General features: G+C 42.8%; 1 protein-coding gene across 15 annotated transcripts in view; it reads right to left on the minus strand.

Moving 5' to 3' along the window:
* The window catches only part of LOC147617786 (uncharacterized), a 74623-nt gene that overhangs the window by 27538 nt on the left and 22872 nt on the right, over window positions 1-24213 (minus strand). For 10 of the 15 annotated variants that reach the window (XM_086776026.1, XM_086776029.1, XM_086776025.1 and 7 more), the window contains exon 9: window positions 7197-7645. The exons of the other annotated variants lie outside the window; for them this stretch is intronic. The gene's annotated coding sequence lies outside the window, so the exon portion shown is untranslated. The remainder of the gene's footprint in view (window positions 1-7196; window positions 7646-24213) is intronic. 15 annotated transcript variants of the gene reach the window in all.

A 24213-nucleotide genomic window follows, 5' to 3' on the forward strand; every position in this document is an offset into this window, starting at 1 on the left:
TAAGAAAATAATGCAAAAGGCCAAGATCCGTCACCTCAAACTCTATCTCCAAAGCATCCATGACTAAACGGATCCTCAGAGAATAAGAACATGTAAAAATGAGGTCATCAACATAGACCACAATGATAACAGCCAACCCTCTCTCAAGGAGGATATAAAGATTCAAATCTGCATGAGAACGGCACAGGCCACGCTTCTAAAAGAACTCATCAATCCAGTGGTACCAAGCCCACATGGCCTGCTTCAAACCATACAAAGCTTTCTTCAACCGATACACCTGATCATGTCCCCTAGAGCTTCAAATCCCAGCAGTTGATCAACACACACTTCGTGTGTAAGCTCTCCATTCAGGAAAGCCGACTTAACGTCCATCTGGAAAATGGGCCATCTATGATATCTTGCAAGAGCAAGAACGGTGCGAATGGTAGTCATCCGGGCCGTCGGAGCGAAGGTCTCATAAGTCGACTCCAAGGCGTTGAGCATAGCACTTGGCAACCAACCTCGCCTTGTGCTTGTCTGAGCGCCCATCAGCTCAGTACTTCATTTTGAAGATCCACTGGACACCAATCACCTTACGCTGCTATGGCCTAGGCACCGAAATCCAAGTGCCATTCTATTCAATGGCATCCAACTCTGCCTGCATAGCACGACACCAAGGCTCTTGTGAAAGAGCCTCGTCCACAGAAGTGGGATCATAAGGACCATGAACAATAGAGAACATAAGAGCATAGTTAACAAACATGTTGCCCTCATGAATTTGTTTCCCTAAAACTCTGAAAGATCGCCTGAGAGAACCAGGTGGAGGAGCAGAAGGAAGATCTTGTAACCCGGAATCACGAACTGTCTGAAAATACCATCCAGGCACAGATCTACTCGAACTCACTGGAGGAGGAGCAAAGTCATCATCATCATCTCACAGAGAATCCACAGATAGAGGTGTAACAGAAACAGAGGGAGGAGGAGGAGGAGGCAGAGAAGGAGGCAGAGGAAGAAGAAGCTCAAGCTCACCACCCCCCTCTGAAGATGCAAGAGTCTTGTCGAACACCACATCACGGCTCACAACTTTGCAGGCTTGCTAATCATATAGACAATATGCCTTAGACATAGAACTGTATCCGAGAAAAGTCATGCGTTGAGACTTTGAGTCCAACTTGGAGCGATGCTCCTTAGGTACATGTACATATGCCAAACAACAAAATAACCGCAAATCATAGTCACCGGAAACGTTTTGGGGTTTTTGACGTTTCGAGGTTTTTGAGGTTTCGGGGCAAAACGTTTCGGCCTTCGGCTAAGAAACACCAAGGTTTTGGATTTTTTCTATATAATTTTACATTGCTAAAGTTCCAAAAAATAGAAACTTCTAACTTTGCGAAATATTTTTTTTTTTAAGAAACCAAAAAAATCAAGAGTTTCTAAAACGTTTCGTGCGTTTCGAGGCTTCGGAGTTTCTCACTCCAGAAATGCGTTTTCATGTGACTATGCCGCAAATGAACAACAGAGGGCTTCTCACCATGGAAAGCCTCATATGGTGTTTTATCTGGAAGAGCAGCAGTAGGAAACCTGTTCTGAATATAGACGACAGTAGAAGCTGCCTCAGCCCAGAAATGTCGAGGTAATGAAGAATGCTCAAGCATAGCACGGGCCATCTCCATGATGGTCCTATTCTTCCTCTCTGCAACTCCATTCTCTGATGGAGTATATGTTGTTGTAAGCTGTCTGTGAATGCCATGATCCTTGATTGCTGAAACTCCTGGGATGTAAACTCACCCCTTCTGTCGGACCTGAGAACCTTGACCGAAGAACCGGTCTCTTTTTCCACCTCAACCCTCCATTCATAAAAGTGTTGAAAAGCCTCATCCTTGGACTTCAAAAAGAAGACCCAAGTATATCTGGAGAAGTCATCCACCATCACGAGCATGTACAACGCCTTACTCAAAGACGAAGTACTCATAGGACCACATAATTCTGCATGAACAAGAGCAAGTGATGTCGAAGATATGTGTGTCGCCTCCTTTGGAAAGGCGGCTCAGTGTTGCTTCCCTTGTAAACAAGAGGAACAAACAGAAGATGGAGCCTTGACGGTCAGTAAACCCTCAACCAACCCATCCTTTGAAGCTCGTTGTAGAAGGTGATAGCTCAAATGGCCAAACCACGCATGCCAAAGAGCTGAAAAAGAACCCGTAGAAAGCAAAGCAATCAACTTGTACAAGCCACTATCCTGGACTCCCTAAGCCAAGATGCTCCCAATCTCCTTATCACGAATAGTAATCTCATAACGAGAGAAGATCACCTCCGCACCCTGAGTTGTAAGAGCACTCACTAACAAATGGTTAAATGCCAAATCTGGAATGTACATAACGTAAAAGAAGTACCTCTTGTCCTCGAGGAGTGGAAGATGGGGATGGTGCCATGTCCATGAACTTGCATGAAAGAAGAATCAGCCAAAGTGATATAACCTATTCTAGCAGTAAAGTCCTCGAACCAATCCCGATGAGGTGTCATGTGAGCAGTAGCACCGCTATCCACAATCCAAAACCAGGACTGAGAAGTCACAAGAGCAAGTACACGACGAGTACCTGCTAATAGAAGAATACCATCATCCTTCTTGGTCTGAGACACCGCTCTAGAGGTAAAGTCCTTTGCTTCTTCATCCCAGTTCTTCTTGTGACATTGGAGTGATTTATGATCCTTCTTGCCACAGTAGTGACACTCAATGTCCTTGTTTTAAGAAGATTTGTTTTTGTCTATCTCTATCCTTGGAGTTCTTGTCAGAACCCCCTTTCCCTTTCTTCTGTCGATTCTTCCCTTTATCTCATGCAGCCAAAGCTCCATCAGAACCACCAGAGGTGCCAGTACGCTCCTCAAAGCGAGACTCAATCTGCATAATGGAGGGGAGAACTTCCTCCCAAGTAACTAGAACAGGACGAGAGGAGAAGAAACAAGAGACTCAAAGTAAGCATCAAACCTCTATATGGAAGCTTGGAGAGAGGCCAATAGCCATATCCTCTGTAGAGATATCCTTGCCACAAACAACAAGCTCGTCCCAGTGATCTTTCATCTTTGAGACGACAGCAAATAAAGATGGAAAGGCAAAAACTGACAAATCCATAAGCTGCTTTTCCAAAGCCAAAATCCGACCCAGAGACTTAATCTCATAAAGATCTGCAAATGCCTTCCAAACTTCATGTGCGGCATCTACTGTACGCACATGAGGGAGAATAGAATCTTGACAATTCAACATCAGAAGAGAGAAAACATGACGATCATTTGCCTGCAAAATATCAATTTGTGCCTAAGTCACACCAACCGTAGCAAGGGTGGGAGGGGTGGCATTAGCAATTGTAACAAGCCAATCCCAGAGATCCACGCCAGACAAGGCTGATTTCACCTTCACCTTCCACAAAGTGTAGTTGGAGCCATCCAGCTTTGCAAACTCAAAGAACATATGAAGGGTAGCTAGGGAAGCCATCACAAAAGCTCGGGCTGGATCTCAGAAGAAAAACATACGATCTCGGAAGAAGTGTCCACCATAGGTACCAGATGGCACCAATCCTCAAATCAGAACACCAACAACTGCCAGAAACACCTGTAGAGGAAAAAACGCAACACAAGAAGTGCTGCTGCCCTGAAACAGAGCAGCCAACAAGTGTACAGGGGGTTTCAGGGGTCAAAACCGGTGATGGATGACCACAAGCTACCTGGGGAAAAATGCCAGGAAAATATGGAAAAAAGGGGTGGCCAACCCACAACCAAGGGCTATAAAAAGGGACCAAAAGGGAACTCCAAACATGAGCAAAAACTAGGGATGAATGTGCTAACACCCTTCTCCTCTGAGGAGTTCACACAGCAGCCACTCCATGCATTACCTCAGAAAAAGTGTCCACAGAATGATGGTTTCTCACCCACCTTTTTCACGACATTTTGGGATGACTTTGGAGAGGCTATCACTATGGCCCTTCAAGAAATGTGGAACACAAGGATTATGCCTTCTTCTCTTACTATGGGTCTTATTGACCTTCTCCCAAAAGGTGGTGATAAGACGAATATTGGTCAATGGAGACCTATCACATTACTTAGGATTGCCTATAAAATACTTGCCAAGGCAATAAGCATGAGGTTGCAGCCAGTTTTGCATGATGTTATTCATGATACACAGAATGGGTTCCTTCAAGGAAGAGGCATCTTTGATAATATCTTCTCTTTTTGGGAGGCGGTTGAATGGGCTGAGAAAAGAAACCAGCCCTTAGCCATCTTATTCCTAGATTTTGAGAAGGCATACAATAGACTTCTTCATTGGAGTTCTAGGAGATTGGATCTAGCCTCCAGAGCTTTGGTGGTTAACCAAGTACTGCTTGCCTCGGTCCGGTTCATTGCCTCTTGTTGGTGCTTCTCTCATGGATGCATTGGCTGGCTACAGAGATTGGTTAATAACTTTCTTTGGTCAGATTTGGATGGTTCACTAGACACCTGGGCCAGAGTGGCTTGAGAGACTGTTATACACTAGACACGAAAGGGGGCTGAATATTGTAGATCCGGATATACAATGCAGGGCATTGCAAGCTAGTAGTCAAAGAATTCCTCCTAGACAGTGAGCATTCTAGTTGTACATCTCATGGTGGTGGAGATTGGATGCTCAGTTCACATTTCATTTTCACGGAGGCAAAGTATAGCCACTTTCTTCTCCACTTATAGTTGCCATTATCAGGGACTAGAGTAGCATGAGACCTTTTTTGAGACAGAGGCTTCCTACATCAATGGATGAGGCAAATAGACAGCCCATTATGTGGAATGACCTCATTAAAGATGAGGTTGGACGACTTTTGGATGCATCTGGATATATGCAGTGGCCTAGCTAGAGGAGATGTGCATCGACAATTATTGCCTGGAAAACTTTTAAAAGTCTCCCTATGGATATCAAAGACCTGTATCTACCTAGCACCTCAGAGGGAGTCTTAGACAAATCAATCAAATTGATGCAGCAGTCTCATTTCAGGTGTTAGCCTTGCTAGATCATGATGAGGGAGATAGTGTTTTTTATTCTATCTAGCCAGGATGGAGACTATTGAAATGTGACACGCTGGAGATTATTCCTGGCACTGCCCATCATCTCGTGAGAATAGTTAGCCGCTCAAGAAAGCAATGGCATGTTGACCCTCCGCTTGCTATTGTGACCCACCGATCTTGGTGCTTATGGTTATATGGTGGATGTTCTATCAGATATCTTCATTGGGATCTTGGTGAGTGGGAGTGGACTGATGTAGTCAATTTTATGAAGAGTAAGCTTTTTTTCAGCTACATTGTCCGTAATGCTACGTTCCTTCTACTCTCACGCCGCACTACTCTTGGTTAGTGGGAGCGGACTGATGTAGTCAATTTTATGAAGAGTAAGCTTTTTTTCGGCTACATTGTCCGTAACGCTACGTTCCTTCTACTCTCACGCCGCACTAGGAAAGCTATAACATCACCCATTGATTCAAAAGAGATTTTGGCATAGACTTTGGCATTCATACAGGAGGAGCCAAATCTCTCACTTCTTTTGGTTATTCTTACATGGTGACCTTCCCGCTAATCAGTGGAGGGCTACTTTTGGAGTAGACCCCGCCTACCCCAAATGCCAAGTAGATTCTGAGACAATGCAACATTTTAGTTGGGAGTGTAGAGTTGTTCAGAGGATTTGGGGCTCTAGAGCTTAGTGTAACATGCGTAGCAAAGGCATGTTCATGATTAATGCTGAGCAAAGAAGATAAGCGCTAATCCTATGTTTAGCAAAGACAAAAAAGAGGAGGAGAGATAGACCTAATCTACTGTATACAGCCAAAACATGCTATATATTCAAAGATCTTGTTGATTCACAACTTCATGCAAATGATCTTGCTCATTCATAGCTTCATGATGCATACCAAAGATCCCTACAGCCCTCTACTTGCAATCGGACAAGAGAAGCTCCTAATGATCCACCATTGTGTCCTTGTTGCCTTGCAGACTACCTTACTCTGACAAATGGATCCTCTTGATCTTTGAATGATGATTCTAATGAATGCTTAATGATCCTATTTATAGGGAAAAGGTATGAATTCGTAATCAAGTCGATTTTCCTATTTTTCCCACAAAACATCGCCCAAAAAGTCTTATTCTGTGTGCAAACTATGCCCAAAAGGTGTCCCAACCATTGGGCTATGTCTTGGGAACTTCCCGGAGCCTGTAGAATTGTAAAATCCGCTCTAAATCTGCCCATATATTTGCTAATGAGAATATCCATGTCTATGAGCATCAGGATTAACAGATGCACATGGCACTTAGTTTATGTGTAGATTGAGGAGAGAGACCATTTATGTTACTTGGGGCTCTATTGCTCACTCACTCTAGTCCACAAATATTTTTTGAGGTCATGACATGCAAAGGTGTGGCCCAACGTTGCATGCTACAAGATATTCCTCATACCCGGTATAGACCACCTCTACAGAGGATTGATACTACTTGAGAGCTCATTGCCAGTATCACAGCTTGGAAGATTTGAAAGGCCAAATGCATAGAGGCTATTGAGGTCACTCAGATATATGACACTCGCTGCATTTGTACCATATGGGGAGACATTATTCACTCTCTTTGGCCACTTGCGCTCATATACAGGGACCTTCTAGATCTGCACATGCAACGAGCACTGTTTTCATGAGGGAGTGGGATCAAGGGACCTTTTTCTCAACGACCCCCATGGGACTCTATTGGCACCTTTGAGCTCCACATTGGTTGAGATCAACCTATATTTTGGGATGAGGTTTTGTTTTGTTCCAGCTTCCAGCCATGAACAAACCTTAATAGAAGTCTTTTTTTTTTTAAGATTACTTCACTAGAAAATTAACTTTTCATTCAAAAGTTGAAAAAAAAGACAACTCCAAAAGCTTCAAGGACCATTCAAAATAGAAGTTGATTTTGTAAGGTTTATTCATACTTAATAGAAGCCTCCTTTTTGCAAAAAAAAAAAAAAAAAAAAAAACATTGGTTCACTAGAAATTTAACTTTTCATTCAAAAGTTGAAAAAAAGACTCCAAAAGCTTGAAGAACCATTCAAAATTTTCTATATTGAAAAATTCCAAGAGATGTTGCAAGATCTTGTTATGTTCATTACTACCAAACTTAAACTTCTCCTCTTACGTTTTCCAAAAATGCATTCAGATGTTTTGTATGAGCATAAATACCCGTGAATTCTGGACATTTGCTACCAGGCTTAAAGAATGGTTGGTGTCTTAGAGTTAAAACTGCCACGTGTTGGCACTGCCATCCCTAGATTCATCTCCATTTGATGGTTGAGAAGCTTAAATATGGTTCATCGCTCCATGACACAATCGTAGAGCCAAAAATATACTCTTGTGATCAGCCTCTACAAAATTTAGAAGTCATCCTCGACATACTGCATGTGAACAGCAACTACAATATCTCCTTAGCCGTTCTTGACTTCTGAAAGATGGCTTCATTGTTGCTGGAGCCTTTCATGTACATTGAAATGCTTTAGAAAACCAGGTAAGAGCTTTTTCCCATGTGGAGTCAACTGCATGGCTAGTAGTGTATTTGCTAGATTGATTAACATCAAAGCACTTTTGAATGCTTCGGTACTCGTCTCCATAAGAATACCAAATCAAAAGGATCCCTGCAGATCACATTTTTTACAGTTTGTTATGTGATTCCGTATTAAATAGATTTCAAATTTCTGCAGAAAGTCTAATGCCAACTTATAGATGCAACATAATATTTTTAAAATGGTGTAACAAGCATTTTAAAGTTGGACCTAGGTCTTCATTGCTGTCCCTTGGGAAAATAACAATAGCAAGTGACTTAGCAAGATGTTTTAAGGGCTTCACATGCACCATTCTGCAAAGTGCATGCCAATCTCAATTAACAAGCTCTACAGCCTGCTTTGAAATCACTAGGGAGCAATTCTCACCCACTAACAGTGTTTGCTGGAGCTCTTCTCGGGTCACCATGTTCAGGTTACAGAGATTTCAATTAACCACCAGAATTTCTTCTCTTGCCCTCAGAATGCTCTAATATCAAGACTTCCAACCACCAATATCCATCTCATCAACCATCCAATGTTTCTCATTTGTAAAATACAGAAGTGTTTGTTTTCTTCATGGTTACATCAATCTTGAAACTAGACCAACGCCAAAAAAGGTCGCTATTCTCCAACAACATTGTATTACTCCAACAAACCACCTTATAGCCAAAGTTATTTGTCTCTCTTTGCAAAGATGTCATAAGCTCTTAATTCTTCAGCTGCATACCATTGCTCCCTTTTAACACAGCTGTTGGATTAAAATGTGTCAGGAATTTTAACCATCAATTAATGAGACTGCATTTCAACCTCTACCAGTTGCACTACCTTGAAACTGACTGTACTCTGAACCAGAATTATTATCCAATGTCATAAAGAACGCTTGTGTGCACAAATGGGGAATAATTTCTTGACATGAAATGTCACTACCTTGTATCTCCCAATAGATTCTCCCTTAATAAACATGTGTAAGCCACCAGCTAGAAAAACTTGGTTCTCCACCACAGCCTACTAAACCATTCGACTGACTAGCTTTATCATTATGACAGTCTAGTTTACTCTGAAGGGTTAAAAAATGATAAATAAACGTACCAAATCGTAATGAGGAAATCATTCTCTAGCTTTGAAATTTAATGAGTACTCTTGTTTAGTATGAATGAAATGCTTTTAGCACAATGAATGGTAAGCATCTTACATAAACATCAAAATCCTCTAAAGAAAAGCAACTATAAACCACATTCTTCTTAAAACTTGAAGCAACTGTAAACCAAATTCTTCTTAAAACTTGAAGCAACCAACTCCACCCCAAAAATTGTCTCTTAAGCAGTAGTTTTTAATCAGTTCAAAAAGACTAATTTGCTTTAAGCTAAGGCTTTGGTTATTTGAATCATACATAAAAACAGTATCTCCATGTACACTCCACTTTAACACACTAAAACCAACCTTATGCTTGAATTGCCCTCCAACGGCTTTATCATCTACATTAATTTCTTCAAAGAAGCAAAGAAAGTTCTAACACGGTAAGCGTGTAAATATTAATATGGCCCTGCCACTCATGCTACTATGGTGAGGGCATTGTATTGCTCCCTAAATCTCAAGAAGAGAATAAAACCAAATGCTAGCAAGGCACTCATTAAGAAATGCAGTAACTTATATGAAGCCAAAAACCTTATTTCATTAACTCTATCAAACTAAAGAGCATTGGTGCACACATTATGCAATATATAAGAGCCTCTTGTGATCGGTCTTCCCTTATTGAGTAGATGACCATGACTCTAGAAGCCTTTTAAAAAGCAGATGTGTGATCATCCACAAATGTACTATATGCCATGAGTTTTTTGTAATGGCCTTAGTGATGCCAATGCACTAGCAACCATAGAAAAGTCAATAACCTTCCTTGGGTCTCCTTGTGAAAAATATTAGCATGAGACAATACACAAGCCAAATATGTCACATGCATCAGTCCTCAAATGCATGTGTCATGACAATTAAGGCCACATACACAGTAGTTCTAGGGAAAAGTGATAAATTGAAGAGCTAGTGGAACACTTGTAGGAAATTTCAACAAATCGATTAGGTGAAGTTGACAAAACGATGTTTTGAACATTGAGGTTGAAAGTATGAAATTGGGATTTGTAAATTGGAGGAAAGTGAGAAATAGAAGAACTAGTGGAATACTTGTAAGAAATTCTAACAATTGAGTATAAAGTTAGGTGAAATCAACTAAGAAGTCAAATTTGAGGACAGTTACATAGTCACAAGAAAAATTTCTTCTATTTGAGATGGAAGAAGAGAAGAATAAGGTCTCTTTTTTAAATCAATGTTAGGTGAAATTGTGTTTCGGTTGGGAGTGTCTCATTTCATTTCAAAACATTTCGGCCATTTCGTGTTTCGTATAGACAAAATGGGTTTACATGTGATCAGATTGCTTCAAAATCCCTAGAAATCAACCCAATGCAAGGTTGAAATTAACAAAGATGGTGAAGAAACATTAATCATAATTAATATTAATTATGATTAAGTGAAGTTTAATTAAAAACTTTAATCAAAAGATTAAAGTTAATCAACTGTTAACCGTTAACAGAGGAGAGAAGGGAGAGGAGGAAGGAGTATTGGACGGAGAAGGAGGGGAGAGAGGGGAGAGGGAGAATTACCTCTCCATCACCTCCATCAGGCGCAACGCCATTTCCAAAGAGAGTACTGTGAAGTTTTCCACATTTGGACAATTTCTTGGCTCATATCCAATTAATGCAAGTGCTTCCCAAGGGCATGGCCATCTTGGACATTAGGGTCCAAGCCCGGTGACTGTGTGGATGACAGTTAAGCTCAATCTACCAAGAAATCTCCAAGCCAGTAAATGCGTTGCCATTGGCTTTGGTTATTTGAATCATATATAAAAACAGTATCTCCATGTACACTCCAATTAATGCAAGTGCTTCCCAAGGGCATGGCCATCTTGGACATTAGGGTCCAAGCCCAGTGACTGTGGATGACAGTTAAGCTCAATCTACCAAGAAATCTCCAAGCCATTAAATGCCTTGCCGTTGGCTTGCACGATTCATGAACACATTGAGGGACATTATCATCAACTTGTGTGCAAACAGATTCAATTGTCGAATGATAGATGCTTCAATGGATATCTACATAAATGGATCAAGTGAATAGGTATCACCTTGAGATTCAGAATTGTCCTCAAAGAATGTCAATTCTACTTTATTTTTTATTTTTTAAGTGTAGGTTGAATTTTCTTGGCAATGGTGGATTCAGTATAATATTGAGTTGTAATTAACATTTGAAGGATAGGGTATATTGACAAAAATAGTCCAATGTTAGAACAACTTTGTCAGTTCCCTCTTCTCAAATTCGCCTTTGATACCTTATTTTTACTTTTCTCACTCCTCCTTGCACCTCCATGTCTCCTAAGCTCAACCTCATGCACAAACGCCACCTCTACAAGCGAGCACACAACCTTATACTAGACCTCTATTGATTGCCTTCTTGATTTCAATAAGCAACCTTACCCATGACAACCCTCAACTTTACCTTGAGTCCTCAAAGACCTGCTTGAGGTTTCAATAATAAGTCATACCTAGCTTTGATGTAGCCAATTACCAACATTGTTGTCCTCTAAGGGTTCTCCCATTGCACAGTGAGAGACAAAACTCATAGATTGTTGCAATTGACCATAGATACACTAAAGCACACTCATATGATAAGAAAGTGGACGAAATGTTTTTGAAATTCATTTTATGAGACATTTTTTCCACGTGTACCTCAAAAAACCTTTAAAAATATACTTTTTATTCGAAACTAATATTCAAACTTCTGCATCATTAAGGTATTAAACTTAAGAAACCTATTTGAAAACACCAATTTGAAACGTGTTATATGAAATGTAGTTTTAAAACATAATCTTTGAACGTCATTTGGAGGATTTCATGAAACTCCTTGCAACTATGCACTTGACAATGTTTGTGAAGAACAGTGAGCCAACCATTCTACCATTCCAAAAAAACAAAATTGTGCATTGAGAAAAGGGAAAGGGGAGGGAACACCTTGGTTTTCATAGGAATTCCAAGTGCTAGCTGACACAAGAAATCACTAAAATATACACGCGCTATACATATACATGTGTGTGTGTGTGTGTGTGTGTGTGTGTGCAATATATGATAGATTGCAACAATCAGAGGGAAATTTAAAAAAATGGCAAATACAAGCAAGGCAAAAGCCTTTACTAGATAAAGGTTGCTCATCAAAACAGTTTTTCAAAAGCTTCCATGCTAAGAGACAAATGCAAAGCATATATCGTGTGTAGAAGCTAGGAATTGGACAATATTCTATTGGCAATGATAAATGTTGCATGGTTACTAAGAGTGATGCCTGCTTCCTGGCAAGAAGGCCTCGAGAAATTGGTTCCAAAAAAGAATCTATGCGCAAATTTGGCTGATTGGAGGCCTATAACTTTAATGCCAATGTTATACAAATTGGTGACAAAGATAATAGCCAATGTGCTTGACAAAGAATTGCACCCTACCCAATACGGGTTCATTCCCAAACAACAAATAATAGGCAACATAGCCCTCAAGACCTCTTAGCATAGAGGATTCACATACAGATCTGTGTCCCACAAAAGCAACACACCGTGGTTTCCTCTAATCAACCAAGACAATACAACAGGGCAGTCTTGAGCACACATCTGGTTGTTCCATGTTCATGGCTTCAAACTCAGCCCAAATACAAATCCACTGTCCAACTCTGTTTCCACCCTTCAAACTGCCATACCCCTCCTCTCACAAAGGGCCAGAAGAAACAACTCTGTAGCAGACATAAGCCAGTGGAAAGAAAAAGAGATATGTTCAGAGTTTACCAACTGTTATGCGCAATTCTGCACCGGAGGGATTGACCGTACCAGTCTGTACTTGCAGCCGCCTGTGTCAGCAATTCTGCAGCACACGTGTGCACCTGTCCGTGCATGTTTGTACTTGCAGCACATGTGTGTACCTTACCTGTCTGTACTTTTCTCCCTGCAGCCGCCTCAGAACTATACTTGCAGCTGTCTTTTTGATGCACTGCCTGTACCTTGGTGATGCGCCGCCGCCTGTACCAGCTGTACGGGACTGCACTGTACCCGTCTGTACCTGCTGGACAGAGCTGTCCTTATCTGCCTGCACCTATCCGTACAGGTCAACACCTGCAGCCGCCGCCTGTACCCTGGTGATGCACCGCCGCCTATACCAGCTGTACGGGACTGCATTGTACCCATCTGTACCTGCTGGACAGAGCTGTCCTTATCCGCCTGCACCTGTCCGTACAGGTCAACACCTGCAACCGCCGCCTGTTAGATGCGTTGCCTGCACAGCAATCACCCTGCAGCCGTCTGTAATAGCCTGTACCTGCAACACCCGTACCTGTCGTACCAGTGAGTACCTGCAGCCTGTACTAAACGTCTTGCTGCTGATGTACTGTATGGCTTCACTCTACGCAGCCAACCGACTTGTACCAATCTCTCTCCACGCAAGCAACCAACCGACTCCTCTTCTCCCAAAAAGCAAGTGCCCGTAAGAGAGAGAGAGAGAGAGAAATGAAATGATATATTAACGAGAGGAGGCGTGTACTCCAAAAGTGGAGTAGCCCTCCCCCCCATAAATATCTTAGGCCCCTTTTTAAAGTTCATTAAAGTGTCTAAGGGCCACTTATGCCTAGGGGTCACCCAAGGTTAAAACATTATAAATATTAAATCCCTTGGTCCCCCTTCACACTTGGGGATGTCCACACATATTACTATTTGTCCGGGCACCCAAGTATGAATCATGAAATATTTATCTTGCTCACAGACCACCATGCCCACACTTGTGCTGTTCCACTTTCACATGGTCATGACACCCCCACCAACATCATCAATGCCCAATAGTGGGTGTAGAACTCTGTATCAAGATATGCTCTCACACACGCACTCCACACACACACACACACATAAGAGCATATATTCACACAAAGCCCTTCGTACTGAGTTTCTGTCAAACCTCCGGAGATGCAAGGCAGACTCAACCATAATGAAGCCTAGCACTAAGGGAAAGTAGCAAATAGAAAGAATTAGTACAGCAAATAAGTAGTTGATGCCCACCCCCCAAGCTTCCCTCAAGGTTCACAATGCACATCATACATGAGCCTTGAGCTTTGATTCTTGAAGCTCTACTATCTAGCCTCTCTCTCTCTCTCTCTCTCTCTCTCTCTCTCTCTCTCTCACCCACTCTTTTCGGCCTCTACATTGATGAGATCTCGAGCTTCATTGATGAATTAGGCGGGGCTGGTCCCACACTGGCAGGCATATTGATCCCCATACTACTTTATGCAGCATCGTCCTACTCTCAGACTCAGCCGAAGGGCTTCAAAGACAGTTGGATGCCTTACATGACTTTTACACTCAGCGGGACCTCTCTGTTAACCTTGGTAAAACCAAGGTAATGGTCTTCAATACCTCTCACCCCTTCACATCCAGATTGAGCTTCACATATAGAGGGGATCCTGTGGAGATTGTCTCATCCTATGTCTACCTTGGTGTCACTTTCAGTGGCCCACGCTTTACAATGGTTCCCGCAGCACATGCCAGAGTAACGCGGGGATATGTAGCCTTGAGCTTTTACTTAAGCGGCAGTGCTTCCAAGCACATTTCCAGGAGCCCAAGACGAAGGGCTGGCTTTTTGACACCCTCGTCACACTAGCCTTGATGTATGGAGCAACCTTCTGGGGCCAGATTTATCCGATGAGGATTGGCAGCGAGTTGAGAGGCCCCAGGTCATGATGTTCTCCCGTATGATCCGCTGCAAACCATCAGTACCACACCAGATTATCCAAGCAGAGTTTGCTACAACCCTGATGGTAGTGGATGCACTCTTCCAGACAGTCATATACCTCCATCGCATCAGTCACATGGATCCCCACAGGTACCTGAGGCTTGCCCTGGAGTCCTCCAGACAGCTAGCACTTGAGGGCGACATGGTCCAAGTAAGGGTGTAGCATCCTCTCTGACGCATGGAGTGACCGGAAGAAGAGAGGCATCATCAACATACTTATCTCTTGCCTTCTTCGCACATACTTTGTGTGGATTCCGGAAAGGTAGGGAGGAAAACATCAAGCGCATTCATATATCGCCATGTTAAGCAAGCCATCATGGAGGTAAGTTCCAAATTGCACACAAGTCTTTAAAGTTTAAAGTTTAGGCTTTAGTATATGTGATATGTGGCTATGTCATGACTCAAGTCTCATATTGGAGTAGACGTTTGGAACGAAGTTGGCGTCGAGGCACAAGATCTCTGATGCCGAGCACACCACAAGGATGACCCACAAGAATGTCTTCACTGGGCTAGTACCAGATCCAATATCTAAATCCAAGTCAAATCCAATCCGAATCCAAGTCCAAGTTCCAATCCAAGTTTAGATCCAGGCTCCAAATCCAAAGGTCGTGTACAAGGAACACTGATAATAGGAGTGAATAACAAAAGTTTCTTGTGTTCAACTAGAGAGCTTGTTGCCCAAAGAGAGGAAGGAGTCAATCCACAAAAAGGCTCCACAAAAAGTTGGTGCTTGCCAAAAGATGATGAAGATAGTGCCTCAAGTAGTGGTATGGTCAGATAGCAGGCGGCAATTCAAAAGGTTCAGGCAACAGCACTGAGCAGCAGCCAGTATAGGGAGCAACCAAGTGACTACTGGTTGCGACGACAGTGGCTAGCGGCAACAACACTTTGGTACAGATGGTGGCTGCACAAGTGGCTCTAGGCGGCTGGCACACAGTAAGTAGCGGCAACAGGCGGTGCTGGCTGCACTTCAACAGGCGACAGGCGACCGCAACACCTCTAAACAGAAGAAAGGTGGCGACAGCCTTCAGGCGCTAGAAGCAATCGTCAACAGCTGCGCAGGCAGTTCCTCAATCGACACAGCCAAACGCACACTGTTTAACTAATGGCGGCTAATTCAAGCGGCGCACAACAGGTGTATAGCGAAGGTGGCTACAGAGCTGAAAGTTGTCGAGGTTGATGAATCTCTTTGCCTTCACGCTCAAGATGATACTGTTGATGATGATGTTCACCAATACTTCAACGATGATATTCTCACCCACCTTCTTGATCTTTCAAGATACTCATGATTCTTTTATACTTGGGAAAGTTTTGCTTTTTGCCAAAAAGCGATGCTTTTGTTTTGCTTTCCCCTCTTACTTTGCTTTTGGTCGTTTTGCTTTTGATATTTTAATAATAATAAAAAAAATTGCTCATCTTTGCCAAAGTTCTTGATTTATGCTTTTCTAGCTTCAAGGCCTTTCTTTTTGGCCCTGGAGTTGCTTTTTGGAAAGGTGGCTTTTAGCTTTTTGATCTGGCTCAATCTCCTCTTTCCAATGGTGCCCTTGGCTCGCGGTCAACTCAATTTGACTTTTTGCTTTTTCTTGCTTTTTGACCAAAACTGGTGCTTTTTCTTGAGCCAACTCCAAGATCCCTGTTCCCATGCTTTCATCCATCTGTCCATGTGTCCGGGCATGAGTTCCATCATGTGAAAAGAGCTAGGAGGACTAAATAGTTACATTGGTACGATTTGTGAACCTTGTGGTCAAAACTCCTAAACCAATATTAGACGAGCTCGTGATGCTACAAGTATTGTGAATGGAAATTTCTTGCAAAAGTGTGTTGCACTAGCATAAGTGTGTGTGACACTAGATTTATGCTATGTTGCTACCTGCTTGGCCATGTTGCTACATGTTTGATGTGTCATCCTCAAGAGCCAAGAACGCCCGAAACAATGCGACCCCAAGGCATGTGAAGTGACATGTTTATGTATTGGCTTTGAGCATAGAAACTCCATTAAAAATGGAGTAAATCATTTAAACCTTGCAAATCCTGCTCTTGAACTCACATGGGCAAGCACCCTTATTTTGAAGGTGGCCCAGCCACTTTACTGAAGTGTGGGCATCCCTTCATTTTATTTCATTGAGCTTAAAGTTTTATATCCTTACAATGTGGGGGTAAATCTTTTATTAATTTTTTATTTTTACTTTTTAAAGAGAAAAGTACGCTTAGCTTTTATCCACAACAAGCACTTTGTATATTTATGTGGGCTTGGCCCCTTGTAAAAGTATCAATGAATACTTCTAGCGCTTCAGCCCCATCATCACCTTCATCATCAACCAGAATATGCCATCCTGCTGCTGTCCACACCTCTGTATGACTGCCATACTGCTGGCGTCACTGCATGTACTTGCTGTGCCAGCTGTCCAGACTCCATACATTGCCAGGGTGCTACGCCCTCTGTGTTGGGGCTGCCGTACACTGTTGCATCTGTGCCTTCCCTCTGCCATACTACAGCCCATCCTGCTGCCCACAGACTGTATAGTGGCTGTTTTGCTTCCGTACCTGCCTCTAGTGACTCTCGTGTGCCGTACCTGCTGTTGGTGGTTGACATACACAGCACTCTTACATCCATACATTGCTGTCGTACAGCCATGCTCGAGAGGGGACACGTTGAGGGCTGCCTGAAACTTTGGCCCTTGCCACGAAACTTGCTCGACGCATTGGAGGACTCACAAGAGCAAGGAGCACGTTGGAGATTATTGGACTGTGGAGACCAATGTCGGCCCATTGGTTCCACGTATTTCACATGCTCCAAGAACTTTCACATCTTGATAGTTTGGGTAAGTACATGTAGCATATCTATAAGGCCTCAGAGGTTGGGTGCAGCACACATGGTGGTAGTTCCGACATGCCGGTCACCCAAAGCCTTGGCATGAACGACATCTCGCCTACTTGATGAGGGTTGTGACAGGAGAAGAGTAATCTTCTCAGACCACTGCTCTGTAGAATATGGTGGTCTTAGGGGACACCCCAATGCTTGTACTAAAAAACTCCTAAGTAATATAACATTCCCTAAAAGGAAAAAAAGGGGGGAGGGGGGGTGTTTCCGGTCCAGTGTGGTGTCTTATGTTATTTCTTTTGCTGTAATGCATATGTATGAATGGTTTACAAATTTGTAAGACGGTTCAAAAGGAATTTTTCTTCACTAGTTTATAAGGGTTAAGCTTTACGGCAAGCCATTCAGACTCACGTGTAGCAAGGACATCACGAGTACAAGGAGTTCATCGTGAAAAGGCAGTTCCAGCCGTAGAGGCCTTGCGGATAGAGCTACCAGACAAGGATTGTCGGTTGCAGAATCTACAAGCAGACCAAGCTATTAAGAAGCTTGTGGAGTCAAGCAGAGGAAGAGAATTTCGTGGACCATTTGCAGATGGAATATAAGGCTCGTTCTTTGGCTTTTTCCTATTTGGCCAAGACGGTTGAGATCTTCAAGGACCACGATTTAGAGTATCTTTTCAAGAAGCCAATGCGACCGAATCCAGCTCCAAGGGACAAGGTTAGACCTACAGCTTACCCAGGGGAGGCTTCTGCAGTTTCTTGATATGAGTCTTTGATCCTGGAATCTCATACCAGAGATACCAGCCTAGTGAAGACACTCCTCCATGTGATGATGATCATGATTAGGCTCATCATGCATATAGAGATACTCATTATTCCCACAAGGAAAAGAGGAAAGCAGAAAAGGAGGTCTCTTCTTCCAAGAAGAAGACCAAGGACTTCAAATCTACAGAATTGACGGTCAAGTTTGAGAACCTCATGGGCGAAATTGACACCAATAAAGCTTTGGCTTTCCTTTCTCAGTTTGAGATAGCCTTTTTGCCATGAGGAATATTCAGAGAAGTCAAAGCTCTGATTTGAGGCTATGCACATAAAGGGAAACGCAAGTAATTGGTGGTTGGCAGAAAGGCTTTCCGGAAACACTCCCATCACTTGAAAAGACTTCACGCCAAAGTTCCATGCTCAGTTTTTGCCTCCAGATCCTTGGGTCAGGTGGTACGATTCTCAGACCTAGTGGTCAAGTTGTAGGACTCCCAGACTAGTATTAGACGAGGAGTCATGGATGCCCAGAACTATGCAACCCCAAGGCGTGTGGAGTGACTTGTTTGTTCACATGTTTACGTGTTGGCTTTGAGCAGGGAGACTCCATTAAAAATATTGTAAATAATTTGCACCTTGTAAATCTCACTTTGTAAGTGATATGGGCGGGCACATCTATTTTAAAGCTCACACGTGCCACTTCATTAAATTGTGGGCATCCCTTTATTTTATTTCATTGAGCTTAAAGGGTTGTATCCTTGTAATGCGGGGGTATAGCTTTATTTAATAAAAACACAGAAAAGCACTCTCATTTTTTATCCCCCACAAAAACCACAATGTACAATTATATGTGGGCTTGGTCCCTAGTAAAAGTATCAACAAATACTTCTAGCACTTCAGTCCCATCGTCACCTTTATCATTAACAAAGAGATGCCATCCTGCCGCTGTCCACACCTCTGTACAACTGTTGTATTGCTGACATCATCACCTGTGCCTTCTGCGCAAGTTGTCAGTACATCGCCAAGGTGCTGCCATACACTGCCACATCTGTGCCTTCCCTCTGCCATACCGCCGTGCATCCCGTATTGCTACCCACAGGTGACAGGACGTACAGTGGCCATTTTACTGCCGTACCCGCCGCCGGTTACTCTCGTGCACTGTACCTGCTACTGGCGGTTGACATTCAGCCATCTCCCTAGTGTCCGTACATGGCACTCTTACATCCATACAGCCATCCTCGTGAGGAGACTCACTGGGGACTGCCTAAAACTTTGGTCCTTGCCCGGAGAATTGTTGAACACGTCCGGGAGCGAGGAGCACGTTGGGAGGTCATTGGACTCTAGAGACCAGCGTAGTCCTGTTGGTTCCAAGTATTTCACATGTCCCAAGAACTTTCTTGTCTCGGATAGTACATATGGCATATCAGCTGTGAGGCCACATGGTGGTAGCTCCACCGTGCCAGTCACCTAGAGCCTTGGCATGAACGATCTATCACCTTCTCCATGAGGAGATGAGGGTTGTGACAAGTGAAGAGTAATCTTCACAATTCACTGCTTTTATATTTGCTTTTATGTTCATGTGAAAACTAGAAAACTCCAGAGTAATATAACATTACCTAGGGGGGGTTGGCCATTCCGGTCAAGTGTGGTGTCTTTATCTCATTATGCTATTTCTTTTGTTGTAATATGTATGTATGAATGGTTTACAGATTTGACATTTCGTCTTAATCCCTGTTTAATAAATGAGTTCCATTCCTTAAAAACCCCAATTGGGTTACACAAACTTACATAGTTATGGGATATGGAGAAACAGAAGTCATTTTGAGATGGCTAAAACTAGGAAATGCCACATCATATCCAATGGGAAAAGAGGACATCGTTGTTGAACGAGGGTGACAAGTTCATGTCCATACCCTTATGGAGCCAGGGGAGACGGAAAAAAAAAAAAAAAGAGGGAGGGGGGAGGGGGAGAAGAATAATAGGACAAACACACATATATGTACAAAAATACAAAAGTAAATAAAAGGAGCATAGGGGGAAGGAGATTCATGAAAAGAAAGAACAAATGAAAAGCTCCTATGAAAATACGTAAGTAAATAAAAGGAGCATAGGGGAAAGGAGATGTAAGAATTCACAATAACGGAAGCAGGATCAACACAATACAAAGCACTCAATTGTCGAAAGAAGTGGAGAGTTAACAATATTACTGCTTGCAAAAACTTGATTACTAATTGATGGCGTCCGCCCAACCATGTGGTCCAAGTAAGCAGCTTTGATGGCGATCTAGACAAACTATGGATGCACAATGTCTTGCTTACAAGAGTGCTTCAACACAATGGCCTCAATGATAAACTAAGGCTGCCAAACTAGTCTATATATAGTACCCAAGGTCGGCATGGGCGTAGGTTGGCCAACCCACAATTTGGTCCAAAATGACCAACCAACCACATCATCTGACTGGGACAATATTAGACTACAACAATGTCCTATGAGGAACTTTGCGTAGCTCCCATAGCCATCTGAGACCGTCTGGACCTTCAAACCGGTCCCGCAACCCGAGAACAGTGTGTCCTTGGTTTGATGTCCAACACTCACTAATGCAGTCACATTGCCCCTACAAGCATACATCCCACTTGGCAGAGTACATAAGCCGTCTCCTAACCATCTAGCCACACTTGCCCACCATCTAGGAGCTCTCGATGGGAACTGCCAAGTGCCCGTGTGCTCACCACAACGGCTACTCCTCATAAAGGGAGCCTTGTTGGTATTTTAGGGTTAGGGTTAGGATTCAGCTATGGTGACAAAAACAGTGCAGCACCCATGGTTGAGTGAAAGAGAGTACAAGACAATGATTGCACAAAACTCAAGTACTATATTGATGTGATTGTTATGATATGAAAGTACAAGGAGTGAGTACATTTTTATAGCCCGTGGAGCTTATCTTTTGATTAAGTCACACTCACATGGAGTTGACACACGGCACTACTGTTGACATCATTGCTTAGGTCAAACCACATAAGATATCTAGATATTATGTGCCCCTCTAAGAGACGGTTCACACACAAATACACAAACACTTACTAAGAGGCTGTTTAGATGCCGACAACATTTGTATTGGGATTTAAGGCTTGCTTTCAACACCCTCCTCAAGTGTTATCCTAGTACATACTTCCTTGGATTAATCTAAGCCTATGACTTAGTTTCATTGGAATGTTATGAGTGCTGCAATCCTTCATGAACTCATGGTAGTCAACCCACAAGACTATATAACTATTAACTCCATTATGCATAGTATGGACTAGATACTACAACATCCCCACTAACGTCATCAGTGCCCAATAGTGGGTGTAGAACTCTGTATCAAGATATTCTCTCACACACGCACTCCACACACACACACACACACACATAAGAGCATATATTCACACAAAGCCCTTCATACTGAGTTTCTGTCAAACCTTCGGAGATGCAAGGCAGACTCAACCAACTTCTTTGTTGTTGAGGGCTTTTAGAAAGCCCACTCTACTTCGAACTCTGCAAAGTTTGCTTCTTCTTTGCCATCTTCTTACTCCTAGGCGATATTTGCTTGTGCTTTGTGATTGCAGTTATTTTCATGGTGATTTGTCTTACCGCAGTGCTTGCATGGCTTCTTTGAAAAACAAGTGCCTGGTCCTACCATAGATAGTGCACTTTTTACCTTTGAAGTTCTACTTCTTTGTGTAGAAGGAGTTGTCCCCTCCTATTGCTCTAGCTTTGAACTTCCTTTCTTCTTCCTTGAAGGAGTTTCAATCCTTTCAGGGTGAGTGTCGGGAGATTATTTAGTGTGGAGAGGGTACCATAGGGTTCTTCTGGCATGGACTTGATAAGCACAACTACGGCCACATCTTCCTCCACTTTAGCTTTGACTGCTACAAGCTGGAGGGACTTCATCTTATTCACATGAGCGTCGAAGCTCTCATGTGACTGCATCATGAGTCCATAGAACTCAATCTACAGGGAAACCTTGGAGTTCTTTCCCTGCGCTCCGAAGAACTTGTCCAACATCTCATATGCTTCCTTAGAAAGAAGTCGAGAGATTTGCTACATGATATATGAAGTTATTGGACAACCCTAAAACTATCAATCCCAAGGCTTTCTGATCTCTAAGCTTCCAGGCTTTTAGTGCTACATCTTCCTCTTCTTTGGGCATCTTTTCTTCCCCCTCAATGTAAGGCCAAAGGCCTTCAGCTTGGTCTTCCAAGTGTGAAAGTTGTCTCCATCAAACTTTTCAATGAACAAATGTGAACCCATAGTGATGGAGAAGGGAGGTCTTAGCTCTTATAGATGACGAGCCATTGTCTACCCTTATAGAGATGGTGCTAAATGCCCGAATCCCCAAAAATTAGGGTTTTCAACCAAGGGGATTTTTCAATTTAATGCTTTAGCAGGGTAGAGCATGAGCTCAATGTTGTAAAGGTACTCTCAATTTTTGAAAAAGATATCCCAAAACCCTAATTTAATCTGATTTTTGAAAAATGCAAAAATTGAAAAATTCTCAAATTTGCCCCAAATTTGTACCTTCTATTTGTTGTTGGTTTCCAGACGTGGTTGGCACAGTAGCAGATCTACAGTAGTAGTTCAATGGTGTCAAGACTCAGAAGCCGACAACCATGTAGGCATTTCTTCCCGGTGGTGGCCAGCTGTGGACCGATGCGCACAAGCGGGCTGAGTCATTGCTACAGGCAACGCTTATGGGGCGGCACTTCTGGGCTGTTGCATGCAATGAGTATTATTGCACAGGTGTGTGCGCTGCTGGTTGCTACCACAGAGGTGGCAGCACCACAAGCAGAGGGGAGCTAAGCTAGGCATTTGAAGAGGGGTGACAGCAGAAGAACATGGCAGACAGCAAGGGAAGAAGGCGGGCAGCAGAGAGAGAAGGAAAGAGTCCTGCTCTGATACCATGTTGGTATTTTAGGGTTAGGGTTAGGGTTCAGCTATCGTGGCTGAAACAATGGAGCAGCCATGGTTAAGTGAAAGAGAGTACAAGACAATGATTGCACAAAACTCAAGTACTATATTGATGTGATTGTTATGATATGAAAGTACAAGGAGTGAGTACATTTTTATAGTCCATGGGACTTATCTTTTGACTAAGTCACACCCACATGGAGTTGACTCAAACCACATAAGATATCTAGATATTATGTGCCCCTCTAGGAGGTGGTTCACACACAAACACACAAACACTTACTAAGAGTCTGTTTATATGAGGCTTGCTTTCACCAGGCCTTACAAAATAGAACACATCCGCCACCCACAGCAGAAACAACACGTGGGTGGAGCATTGAGCAAATGCTTTTCTAACAGGAGATTCATGAAAGAAAGAAGCTCATATCAGGGTATTTGTTGACAAACAGCAGGTGATTGGGGAAACACCAAAACCACAGGAGATATAGCTAAAATGCACCATCTTGGAAATGGAAACAGCCCAAGTGTTTCACTGAAATGCACTTTGCACCTATAAACCCCCAAAAAACAGACTGTGTTTTGACCGTTCCTTGTAACTACTACAAAGCAGGCTGCACAGTAACATCCCATAGACCACAAGCTCTTTAATCAATGTGTAACATCAAAAAAATGTAATATCCAAGCAAACAAATTTGTGAGCTTAGACAAGCAGCACTAACAATGGCCTTTTCCCAACTCATACAGAGAACTGCTTGTGAACATCACAAGTTGCTTACTGCTTGTGAACATCACAAGCTGCTTACTCCTTGTGAATATCACGTGCAATGCAAATCAAAGCTGATGATGCCCCAACCTCTCACGTAAGACACCTTCACTGCAACCATTGCCTTCCAGCCCACACAATCTTGAAAAAAAAAGGGTCTTCAGCTGGCAAAGTCTGAACCCCTATACCAAATGAATGGACCAACAAACTTCAATGCTAGGTCAAGATTTAGCATTACTCATTATCTGATGCAGGCCCCATAGGCCAGAACAACCACAGAAGACAAACCACCACCCCGCTACCCACCCCCACCCCCCACAAAAGAAACAATTGTTCAAAATCTAAAGAAAGGTCGAGTTTTGCTAAAGACAAGATCTCAGAAACCAACTCTTAAGATTGCACTGTGTTTTCTGCTACTCATCCCTCTATTTTTTCCTTTAAGGCTTATCAGCAAAGCAACCACCATATTCTATTTCAGTGTTTCACTGAAGCTGAAAATGATGACCTCATGTCCTTGTTCA

This window comes from Cibotium barometz, chromosome 36, assembly GCF_041138505.1.
Source record: "Cibotium barometz isolate CiBa-2024 chromosome 36, ASM4113850v1, whole genome shotgun sequence".
In the NCBI taxonomy this organism is placed as follows: domain Eukaryota; kingdom Viridiplantae; phylum Streptophyta; class Polypodiopsida; order Cyatheales; family Cibotiaceae; genus Cibotium; species Cibotium barometz.